The sequence below is a fragment of the Amblyomma maculatum genome, chromosome 5, assembly GCF_055883805.1.
Source record: "Amblyomma maculatum isolate TAMU_Amacu chromosome 5, ASM5588380v1, whole genome shotgun sequence".
In the NCBI taxonomy this organism is placed as follows: Eukaryota; Metazoa; Arthropoda; class Arachnida; order Ixodida; family Ixodidae; genus Amblyomma; species Amblyomma maculatum.
In genome coordinates, this window is record NC_139348.1 from 48,280,044 (window position 1) to 48,291,967 (window position 11,924).

The 11,924-nt window shown below is 47.0% G+C and overlaps 1 long non-coding RNA gene across 2 annotated transcripts; it reads right to left on the bottom strand.

The window, feature by feature from the left end:
• Positions 1–327: 327 nt before the first annotated feature.
• On the bottom strand, positions 328–6,931 carry LOC146188265 (uncharacterized). Of its 2 annotated transcripts, XR_014707503.1 has the most exons (4): positions 6,802–6,931; positions 5,324–5,449; positions 4,672–4,838; positions 328–876 (listed from the first exon to the last, which is right to left on the bottom strand). It is a non-coding gene; the product is annotated as an uncharacterized LOC146188265 (long non-coding RNA). The 2 variants fall into 2 exon arrangements; XR_014707502.1 differs by having other exon boundaries at positions 359–876; positions 4,672–5,449.
• Between the last annotated feature and the right edge of the window lie 4,993 nt (positions 6,932–11,924).

The following is an 11,924-nucleotide window of genomic DNA, read 5'->3' on the forward strand; positions in this document are numbered from 1 at the left end:
CGATCCACGTCATGCCCCAGACGGCCATAGACGTCCGACGGTCGACCGACGGACGTCCGTTTTCGGACCTTCGGACATCCGTCGGAAGTCCGGTTATGTTCGATATACGTACAGCGGACGTCCGTCGGACTATCGTTCGTGGATCCGGATCGCGTCCCACGGACGTCCGACGGGCAGCCGGAGGCGGACATTCGGACGTTTCCCGGAACATGCTTGCAGGGCCCGCTATTGGTGTAAAAACTTGCCAATAACATTCGTGTAAAGCTCAGCAAGCATGTGCCATGGAAATTTCAGTCACATACTAGTGCTCAATGCCTTTGCCGTGAGAGTAAAGCAGACAATAGAATATGCAACAGGTTCAAGTTTCCTGTTGTCTGCTTTACTTTCACACACAAAGCACTGAACAGTAGTGTGCAATTAAAACTTCTATCAAAGAGGCACATATGCTAGCTGAGCTTTACACAAATGCACCATTCCTGAAAACATGCTAAGTGCATAGGCATACCAGCATGTGAGGTTGTAAAAAAAGCATTTTTTTTTGGCTTTATTGCAAAAACTGCATGCATAAATAGTCTACACTAAAAAAATATCGAGGTTAAGGAATGGCATGGTAAATGCAGGCCAACTGGAGTATTAAGAATCTACTTGAATAATTTTAATTATCCTAGGCCGTGACAGCTCTTCCCTTGGGGAGGTGGTGGAGGAAAAGGTATTTATTGAAACCTAATATTTCGGAATTAGCGAGGAGATGAGCGAGTTCTCTGTGGGCGGCCTCCGCAGGCCGGGATTCCAGGAGCAGTTACTATCCTGTGCATTTGCTCGATCAGCTGTTGCTGGTCTTTCAGGCCTAAGATGAAAGAGCAGGCTGGGCTCCTCCTGCAATAGAAGGGAAAATGAAATTCAAGTTATCTGTGCTGAACTTTGATTACACATCTCCAAGGGCAACTGCTAGTTTCTCTCAATTGCTTTTTCCAGATGGCACTGTACGCATGCATCTCCATTCAGAACTGTCACATACTATATAGAAAGGTCATATAACTGCAGCAAAACCCATGCAGAATAACAAGATACAAACGTAGTTTGACCAGAACCTGGCATTCAGTATTTTAATGTTTTTATGTCGTCTCTTTGAACATGCCACTCTGACCAAACATGGCATGTTATGCTTGCTGCTATGCGCCCTCAGCAATGCCCAAGACATGGAGTGCACATGCAGAGAAACTAAGCATAAAGGATGCTGTATATGAACATAAAGCACAGCCAAAGCATTGCAGTATTACACAGGTACGCATTGGCGGCAGAAACCTGCATTTTGAGCGGTTTAACAGGCAGATTTCTAAAGTCATTGTTCCTGCTCTGAAAAGAAGTGATCAATAATAACATCATTTAAAACTGTTACCTTTTTATTCTGTAAACTGCACATTTCGCTGGTTTCCATGTACCCTCTACCGAAGACATTCCCTGGGCGTGTCGGGGGTATATCGACATCAACATCTAGGCTACAAGCGTCTAGAAAGTGTCTCCTTAGAGCAGCTGCGACGAAGTAACTTATCTGATAACATGCAAGCTGCTGCAGCAGAATAAAGATAGACATTTGACATGTGGCTAAAGCCCAATGTGGAAGCATAGCCCGCCGCAGTGATTGCGCAGTGTTCATGCTTCTACAAGAGTTAAAAGTAGTTATTTGTTACTGAAATATGGTTGCATAATTCTGGCAACCAGCTGTGCATGTATGTCATGGATTTCTCAACTACGCACAACAAATTACAAAAAAAATAATGGTATTTATAAATGCAGCCAGCCGTTCACAAGAAACATTGTACCTTTTTTATGGGGAAGGTAGTGGGCGCCAAAGAAACTGCCCCTGTAAAGGCGCCTAATTTGCCCCTATGTAATATCGGGGACAAGTGTGTGGACTACACAAACTGCAATCAAAGCACATAACTTTCACATCGACCAGGAAACTCGGACCATACTTGTCGATGTGAAAGTTGAACGTTAGTTCTTTCATGTGTGCAAGAGAAATAAGGTCACAATTCGTTTACATCGCGATTCTAGTCCAAAATCTAGACATACTGTCCAGAGACTTTCGCCCCCACAGTATAAGCCACCACTTGGGTAAGAGATTAGTAAAAGAAGTGTATAAAAGACATTAGTGCTGTTGGACAGCCATAGCTATAAAAATGGTATTGACATTAGAGTACTGCCTTAAGGCGGGGCCTAGGGCATTACAAAAGCAAAAGTTAGTGTCCGCTGGTCCTCATTTGAACGAACAAAAAGAGGGGGGGGGGGAATAAATCTACCTCAACTACATGTTTTGAGTGACACCAAGCCGCAGTTAGTATTAAAGATATCACACAGTTTTGTGGAAGATTCGGGAGCGCTTTGCTGCTTTTTTACAGGATTGGACAAAAGAGCTCACCATCTTCAGAAAGGCACGTTATATAGAAATGAAAATAGTGAATTTACTGCATCTGGCCACAACAACTTGCACACGGAGAGGAAGATGAACTGAAAATTTTATACATGAATGTATGTATTTACAACAGGTGAAACAATGACCATGATCTATGCCGAAGAGGAAAGAGATCAAAATCTAGCTCAGAACGAGTTCTCCAGGCCGCGGGGCCGTTTCATTAACTTCGGGACTCCGCCCACATTTCTCATCCCCAATGACAACGAACTCACACATGACTGGCTAACAAACATTTTGGCATGTCTTTCCACTTTCATAAGTTCTTCACCCTCTCCCTAATACAAGCAATGCAAAAGGGACAACAAATTCGTTTCACAACAAATGGAATTTAGAGAATGGACCTCGAAATGATTGGCTCACTAGGTCACATGCCAAACTCCCTCCCCTAGGAAAAAAAAAAGAAAAAAAAAATTAGAACCCATCAAAACGGTGTCTCACGTGCGCAACCATTGTTGCCCAAAGCTTGCATCCTTGGCGGCTCCTTTTACAGGGCAATTATTGCAATTATTGGCGTCCGAGTCAGCACCATTGCGGACCACATCAGAAGAGCCAACTCACATCCTCCCGCTCCGCATCATACCGTCACTGTTACACACTTGCCCTTTTTTAACGCCGCCATCTCCCACCACTGTTGACATCCAGGGTTGGAATCCTCAACGAGACCCCACTCAGCGCGCCTGCACTGAATAATTGTCACTTTTATGGGCTCCCCAACAAGGAAGAGGGCCTTACACACTTCAAGCTGACAGTGTTTTTTCTTTGAACGATAAGCAGTTCTTCCAAAAGAGGTGCTCGTTTCAAAGCTGTGCTGCCTCTGGGTGATGGGTCCAGTCAGCGTACTAAGGACCCCTTAGTTGTATACTGTTCGTAAAGCTCCTTAAATAAAAATGAGCCCCCTACATGACACAGCAACGAGAACAAACTGCCTGTCCCCGCGTCTTCGAGTGCGACAGCAAAGTCCTCGGAAGAGGGGACTTCTTTCCCTCTCTGCCTATGTTTCCGTTAAGCACTGTAGCTGCTGTAGCTGCCTCTCTGCGCGTCTCTCCGCCTCCTGTCCGAGGGCAAGTGGGAGACGGCCGCAGCTGGGCATTGAACAGGTGACCCAAAAAGAGCAGACTAATAATGGTGCCTAGCATACCCACCGATCCCTTACAGAAATCATTAAAGAAATGAAAGCAACACATCAGATAACGCTACAATGTTTCTAAGTGCAAAGTCGACAACTCCAAGTCATATAAATATATGTACATCTCCGCACATTAACTAGACAGAAACAGTGCAGAGTAAACTAATAATTCAGTGTCTAGCAACACTATTAAAAGGGGATAAAGGCCACGGGGGGCTGCGATTATTAGTACCGTTTTGCCTTTAAACTACAATAACATACTTGTTGCAAGCTTAAAATCAAAGATTCACACCTGTACCACCCACAACAATGGAACACACATCTGACTCAAGTCTGCAGAGAAAGAGCAAGCTAGACTATTGCAGACGCACCCTTGGTTATTTTTCTGGCATTTCTGAGGGTGAAGAATCTGACTTGTCAGTAGCATGCATATGAATAAGAATCCTATGACAGTAAATGCATCAGATTTTCTGGAGTGGCTTTTCTTTGCTGACCACATATGAGGTGAGCTATAATTTATCCAACTTGGCCTAGGTTTATTCTAGGAATAACAAAGCTATAGCAGGTACACAGTCGTCCACTCAGGCTGAACATGTGAGTGCGTGGCATGCACTTTTTGAGATGCCACTGCATCCATCGCAGCTGCACACCGTAGCGAAGAGGCAGACAGCGTGAAGTACCAGCCTCTAGTCCCTCTACCACCACTGGGGTCCCAAACTAGGGACCCCTTGTTTTTGTCAGGACAGGCCCCCTCAGGGTCAGCTAGTGAGTAACCTCCTGTATTTGTATCTGATGGCAATGTTTTCCACCACCACCCACAATACGCAGCTGCACATCATAGCAGATGTGCAGCAACAGCTCCTGGTCCTTCTATGCATAAGCCACTTTGCCTTGATGCATGCCTGCGCACCATAGTAAAGAGGCAGACGACATGACGCAGCAGCTCATGGTACCTTTACACATGAGCCCCCCCATTGTACTTCGATACGCACCATAGCAAATATACAGACTACACCACACAGCAGCTCCTGGTAACTCTATGCATAAGCCATTTTGCCTCAATACGCACCTGCGTACCTGAGCGAAGAGGCAGACTTGAAGCTGCAGCTCCTGGGCCCTCCATGCACAAGCCACTTAGCATCAATGCACGGCTGTGCACTGTAGTAAAGAGGCGAAGGACGTTAAGCAGCAGCTCCTGGTCCCTCTACACATCAGCCATTTTGCCTCGATGCGCATCTGCACACCGTAATAAACAGCCAGATGTGACAAAGAAGCTCCTGGTTTCTCTACACATAAACCACTTTGCCTCAATGCACGTCTGCACACCGGAGCAAAGAGGCAGATGACGTGAAGCTGGAGCGGCTGGTCCCTCTACGCACAAGCCACTTAGCCTTGATGCATGGCTGTGACGGATGCATTGCTATTTTGCAAACTGCATGCCACACATTCCCATTCAAGCTAAGAGTGGACGACTGTGTAAACGTAAAATACTGGTTATTTACTTCAATGGACAATGACAAAAAGTAACATGGTGGACAATGTAAAAAGAATTTGCTGCATAAAGTTTGTTGAAACCAGCTCTACATCCTACATGTAAACAAGCTAAAACCTTAATGTCGAAGGGATGTCCTGTGTGTTTAAAATCATCATGCTCAAACAACTTCAACACTGACAATCATGATTCAATATTTTAATAATATAGATAATGATACAATATTCACTTTTAGCCATACCAAAGAAATGAGAATGCAAAGGGATGTTGCTGTTTTTCCCCCGTGGATGACAGTTTTCCATGTTCAAAGTGCTGTTTCCTGTTGGCCTACGAAATCGGCTACAGCAAATGGCATCTGAAAAATTTTTGGAAGCCTCATGCTAGTCTTCAACGAGAAAAGCATTGCCATACAGAATCGGAACACAAATACTTTTACAACACACTAAAAGCACTAACTGCGGTGCTGTTTTTAGGATGACTAGGTAGAGGTTTTGCTGTAGCAAGCCAAATGTTAGCCTTCAATAAGGAAAGCATTCCCATACAGAAATAGAACACAAAAGCTTTTACAACACATTAAAAGCATCAATTGCACAAATGCTTGTAAGATGACCAGGTACATCATGTGACCAGCGGTTATCAGAAGCCTTGTATGTGAGCATGATGCCCTAGATTCAATTTATGGCTATCACTGTATTAACAAGCATGGGTTTAAAGCTACTTTAATATGATAATCTAAGAACATGGTAAGAGCTTTCAGTGCGAGACATAAGCTCAGTATCATGCACTATAAGGTGCTGCATGGCTCTAGTGTAGCTTTGGCATTATCTCGCTGTCAATAATGCAGTGAAGTTCTGAAGAGCCTTTGAATATCTGTAAGGACAAAGCAACAACAATTTTGTTTTCAGCTCACTTTTGCTCAACTCGTGCTCTTTTTTTTTTTTTTTTTGAGCCCGCGGCTTGCATGGCCTTTCAGTATGCCTGTTTTGCATAAAAGAAGGCGTTGCAGGCACCCGAGCTCACAGCCCAACTGTATCGCGGCGGCGGTATGTTAAATTCGTGCCAGAACAGCGCAGAACAACGGGTCAAGAAAAAGACAAGTGCTGACTTTTTTTTTTCTCTTATCTCCTTGTCCGGTTGTTCTGCGCGGTTCGGTCCCACATGCATAACCAACATGCGCAAGGTGCTGTCCTGGTTTGTCAAAGCTGAAGGAGAGTACTAAACCTTTAGTTATTTAGTAGCTGCAGCCGTTCCTTCTAGAAACTGTAGTTGCCGTAAAGCTCGAGAGAGAAAGATCAGCGGCTGTCCATATATATTTAAAAAAAAAAAAAAAAAAAAAAAAAACTCGCGACGTTTTCCCAAGTGTAGGCATGTCGCACGATAGGCTCGAGTGCAAAAGTTTTCTCGTATAGTTTTTACAACTCAGCACGTTGCGCATGGTTAACAAATTAACTCCTTTAAAGCTCGGGCAGGCACTCCTTCAGAGAAGTTGCGCGGCTTACTGGCACAGCGTCCAGTAATGCCGAGAAAGATGGCCCTCAGACTTGAGGCTGCACTTTAGTTAGTCGGCGCGGAGCCATCCTGTCAGTCTAGCCTAAAACACTCGACCGTTCGGCTGCTGTACAGAGCTGTTTCCTTACCCAAAAGCTCACCACTATCAGTGCATCGAAAAGTTCCACTACAGAACCAAAAGTACGGTGAGATACTTACTTTGGAATCGGCGGGTGAACAAAGTGTGCCAGCCGCACCAAGCCACAGCAAAAACAATGCTAGCAGTGCATTACAGCCGTAGGTATTTGTAACTGCGCAGAAAATGCAGAACACGAAATCATGAAGCCATCTTCCATGACTAAACTTCAACTTGTAAGGTGGATTGGATTGGCTCATTTCAGATTTTTTTGAGGATAGGTTCGGTTTCGTTCTTTTTGAGCTTGCTGCTTGCTGCGTCTATTCAGCCACTGATTAAAATTTCACCGAAGCATCATGATAGAAAAATGTTTAATAGTCATTTAACTTTTAATCAAAAATTTTTGATGGAAGAATTCAACGATGAAACATGCGGAAAATAAAAAAAAAACTGTTTAATGGAAACGTTTTCTATCGCATCGATTCGCTCTGGCATCATATAATGCAGACTTGAGGGTATTACTGATTTATACGCAGTTCAGACGAGCACGACGACTACAAACTATATCATAGCTGTGTAAAAGCAAATCCAGTGACGGACGTACGGCGGCTGTCCGCTGGGCGAACGGATTCGACCATCCGCTTTCGTACGTAAGCCGGAATTCCGGCGGACGTCCGAAATCGGCCGCCGAGTTGCGGCCGAGTTCGGTTGTCCGTCGGACGTCAGTGGCCGTCTGGGGCTATTCTGTCCTCCGTTCTCAGGCATCGCGACATCATCTCATCCGGCTCCTAACTTGCGCACCGCTGTGCTCAGCTGTGGATGCCTACCAGCACAGTTGCGGAGCCTTTCTGATTGGAGCCTAGAGAAGGAGCCGGGATCGTCTCTTCGCTGCAGCGTTCCTGGTCAACCGAAACCTGCTGTTTCTCTTCCTGCAGCGGTGCACTTGAACCATCCGTGGTCACCCCGGAGCGCCAGGCTCCCCTCCTGCAGTGCGCCGCTACAAGCCGGTAAGTGATCTAGTAATATAAAAAGGTGCGGGCGCTAACCAATCCACCGCAGAAAGAATTTCTTTTCTTGCAGGAGACCTGGCGACATTACTGAAGCTCATGAAGCATCTGCAACACCGCCGGCATTTCCTTCGGAGCGGACGCTGCTTGGTCATCCTCAATTCGGACACAGTACCCATCACCGCTGATAGCAAATATGGGCATTCGCATGAACACCGCTTCGGGATCGGAACCTGCGCTGCCGAAAATATCGCTCTGCTGGTGCCACTCCGTCGTCGTTTCTGGACGGTTCCAAGAGAGCTGGGAGGGACCCCTGCCGAAGGGGGCTTGAAATGGCAGACGTGACTGGGTTCACTGTGGGAGGGACCTCTTCCGAAGGGGGCTTGGAATGGCAGACGTGACTGGGTTCACTGTGGGAGGGACCCCATCCGAAGGGGGCTTGAAATGGCAGACGTGACTGGGTTCACTGTGGGAGGGACCCCTTCCGAAGGGGGCTTGAAATGGCAGACGTGACTGGGTTCACTGTGGGAGGGACCCCTTCCGAAAGGGGCTTGAAATGGCAGACGTGACTGGGTTCACTGTGGGAGGGACCCCTTCCGAAAGGGGCTTGAAATGGCAGACGTGAGTGGGTTCACTGTGGGAGGGACCCCTTCCGAAGGGGGCTTGAAATGGCAGACGTGACTGGGTTCACTGTGGGAGGGACCCCTTCCGAAAGGGGCTTGAAATGGCAGACGTGACTGTGTTCACTATGGGAGGGACCCCTTCCGAAGGGGGCTTGAAATGGCAGACGTGACTAGGTTCACTGTAGGAAGGACCCCTTCCGAAAGGGGCTTGAAATGGCAGACGTGACTGGGTTCACTGTGGGAGGGACCCCTTCCGAAGGGGGCTTGAAATGGCAGACGTGACTGGGTTTACTGTGGGAGGGACCCCTTCCGAAGGGGGCTTGAAATGGCAGACGTGACTGGGTTCACTGTGGGAGGGACCCCTTCCGAAAGGGGCTTGAAATGGCAGACGTGACTGTGTTCACTATGGGAGGGACCCCTTCCGAAGGGGGCTTGAAATGGCAGACGTGACTGGGTTCACTGTAGGAAGGACCCCTTCCGAAAGGGGCTTGAAATGGCAGACGTGATTGGGTTCACTGTAAGAGGGACCCCATTCGAAGGGGGCTTGAAATGGCAGACGTGACTGGGTTCACTGTGGGAAGGACCCCTTCCGAAGGGGGCTTGAAATGGCAGACGTGACTGGGTTCACTGTTGGCGGTTTCGACGTGGGCCGAGGTCGTGGAATGAACGCGGCAGTTGCACCGGCATCTTCCAGGCAGCCTGGTGAAGAGGCCAGCAATGAATGGAAGAGTGCTACGCCCGCATACTCTTCTGCTTGCCCGCAGGCCAAGAAAGTGTACCTGCAGACTCAGGTTGGGGCACCAGCCGCTGAAGTGCCATATATTCTGGCTGGAACAACAATGGTTCGGGCGACTACAACAATGGGGCAGCCCTGCCGCAGCACCCGCTTCTTTGGACGGGTAAGACTGGCTGAAATGAGGAACCATCCACTCCCAGCTTTGATGGAGGCAGCTCCAGCTGCGGCAGCGGAGGCTCCAGTTATGGTGGCGGTAATGGAGGCCACTCTGAGGGAGGTGGAGGCAGTCGTGCCTGCTTCAAGTGCAACCAGCAGGGACTCATAAGGCGAATACCTGCTCTACATAGTTATTAATATCAAAGATTGTCTCATCGGCAAACTGTATGCAAATAAATGAATAATTATTATGTCCATTTTAATGGCAGTCTGACTTTACCTTCTCGGCCAGGCAATAGGGCTAGTATAAGGGTTATGGTACCTGCCTAGAGCTCTGAGCGAGGAAAACGCTTTGGCACTCCCAGGGCTTCACGCGTACCTGGCCGAATCCACATATCCTCTCTTATTTAAATAATTCCTCGACGCAGAAGAGTTTCAGTTAAACTTGTCTCAGCCACTGATATTCCCTCGAAAAGGTTTGCTGCTTCAAAGCGTGGTTTACAACGGACAATGAATTAACTGTCTTTTATAGGCATATAATCCTTTTTATTCAGTGTCATTAGCCATGTTCATTCCGCTGCCAACAGCACGAAACTTCAGTATCGCCCTCAGGGTTGACCTAGTCAAGCAGAAGCGATAACCCAGCTGCGAACCTCAGTCACTACTGGGGTGCATATTCAACGTGACAAAGCTGCTTAAAGGAGCCCAGAAATGCTGTTTAAGCAGATTGTTCTGTGCGTAAATTTAGTTATACTGACTCTATTGGCGGTGGTCTTACCGCGTATATTGCGGTATTTATTACCTTAATTTGCTCTCAAAAAAGAGTTCATGACACTGACGGTGTCAATGCACAGCGGCCGTTTTTGGCAGCGGATATGACGACAGAGGATGGGAACTTGGAGATTTGTCGAACAATAAAATCAGGGTTAAATGTGTTCAAGAGTAAGTACACGTTTTCTATTATATCTTCGAAATTGACATGTGTGCGTTCGTGAAAGTACTCCAAAGTATAACAACAAAATAAACACCACTAGAGGCTCTGGCTATTGCTCTGTACCTGGGAATTTTTTGGTATCTCTAGTACACACGGCTTTGCCACGCACTGGCGCTCAACTGGAAGGAAGCGATACTGCCTCGTTCAAACAATATGACAAGAAGATAGACGCAATTTACCATTATTTTCGTTTTATTTTCTTCAAAATATTTCTTCGCATTTTTTCTGAATCATCTGTATTATTCTCCTTTTTGTACCCTTGCGTGTTTTTGTGATGCTTTCTTCTTCTTCGTATCACAAATAACAGCCAGTTGGTAGTGAGCGCATCATATCTGTGAACGTCTTGCCTCATTCTCTTGTGTGTGTGTTGTGTTTGTGTGTAGCTATGCAGCGGCAGAGGTCTTCAATAGCAGCTTGGCACGTTGGTTATGCATCTTGAGGTAACAGCGCGGAACGTGGACGGGAGCACAAGATTAGAAGACGACACGAGCGCTGTGTCGTCAGCGCTCGTTGTGTCGTCTTCTAATCTTCCGCGCTGTTACCTCAAGAGGTCTTCAGATTTGTCTAACCAACTCGTGCGCCCGCACGAAAGTACTACTGATCTGAATCTGAGGCCGGATTCACTCAAACTCAGATCATAATTTGAGTGTGAGTCCGGACTCACGACTAAGATCATGATCTGAATGCGAGTCCGGACTCGACTCAAATCATGATCTGAATGTGAGTCCGGACTTACTCATAACTCAGATCCTGATCTGAGTGTGAGCCTGAGTGAGCCCGAGTGAGTCCGCCGACCTATGCACGCATCACATTGTGTGCACTTGTTGCGTCTTATACCATATCTTCATCATCAAATAGCCGGGCCTATAATCGTGCGCAGCGCCCTCTTGTAAGTCATACTTGTGACGCACTTGCTTCTTCTATGCCTTATCACATCAGCAACACCAATGAGACGGCTCCTAGTAGACTGCCGCAGGCAGCCAGTTGAGTACAGACCCGTGGTATAGGCCCCGGTCAAAATACAATTTCTGCACCGGTACAATTTGGGCTCTCAGCCGTCCCATAAGCCACCGCTATGTCAGATGATCGCCAAGTGGTATGCACAGTTAGTGATGCACATCTCGCCCATTTATCATTTTTATCTTGGGTCATCAAAGAAGCGGCCGCTAGTTGAGTGTCGCAGGACATCAGTCAAATGCAACGCCGTACTGTAGCCCCTGTTGGCGATGCATTTGCTGCATGAAATAGGAATGCAACTTTCCAGGACCTTTGGATCCCGACACGTTGACCTAAGGCAACGCAGGCAGGCAAGGCTTGGCCAAGCAAGTCTTTATGTCAGGTGGTCTTTCGTATAATGCGGTATCTTACGACTGCATGCTAATGGGTGTGTGCGAGATAACAAAGCAGAGATACAAGTTAAAACATCAGCGGTTAGGCCAGAAGAAACCTGTGCTTCCATGAACTAGGATCAGCAGCGGACCCCGGTAATAGAAGCCATTAACGTTGTCACATCATATCTTTAGAGGCAGAGCTTAAGTGAATGTCTGCCAGTAATTTTTTTTTAACGCGATAGGGTTGAACGCCCCTTTCGGCAGAACATCCGGCGTTTTCGGCGTTGTGAGCAAGAAACCACGGGCACGGCTGTGACAGGCGCTAGTTGGCAGGTGACAAGGCCGAATTGGTCACTGGG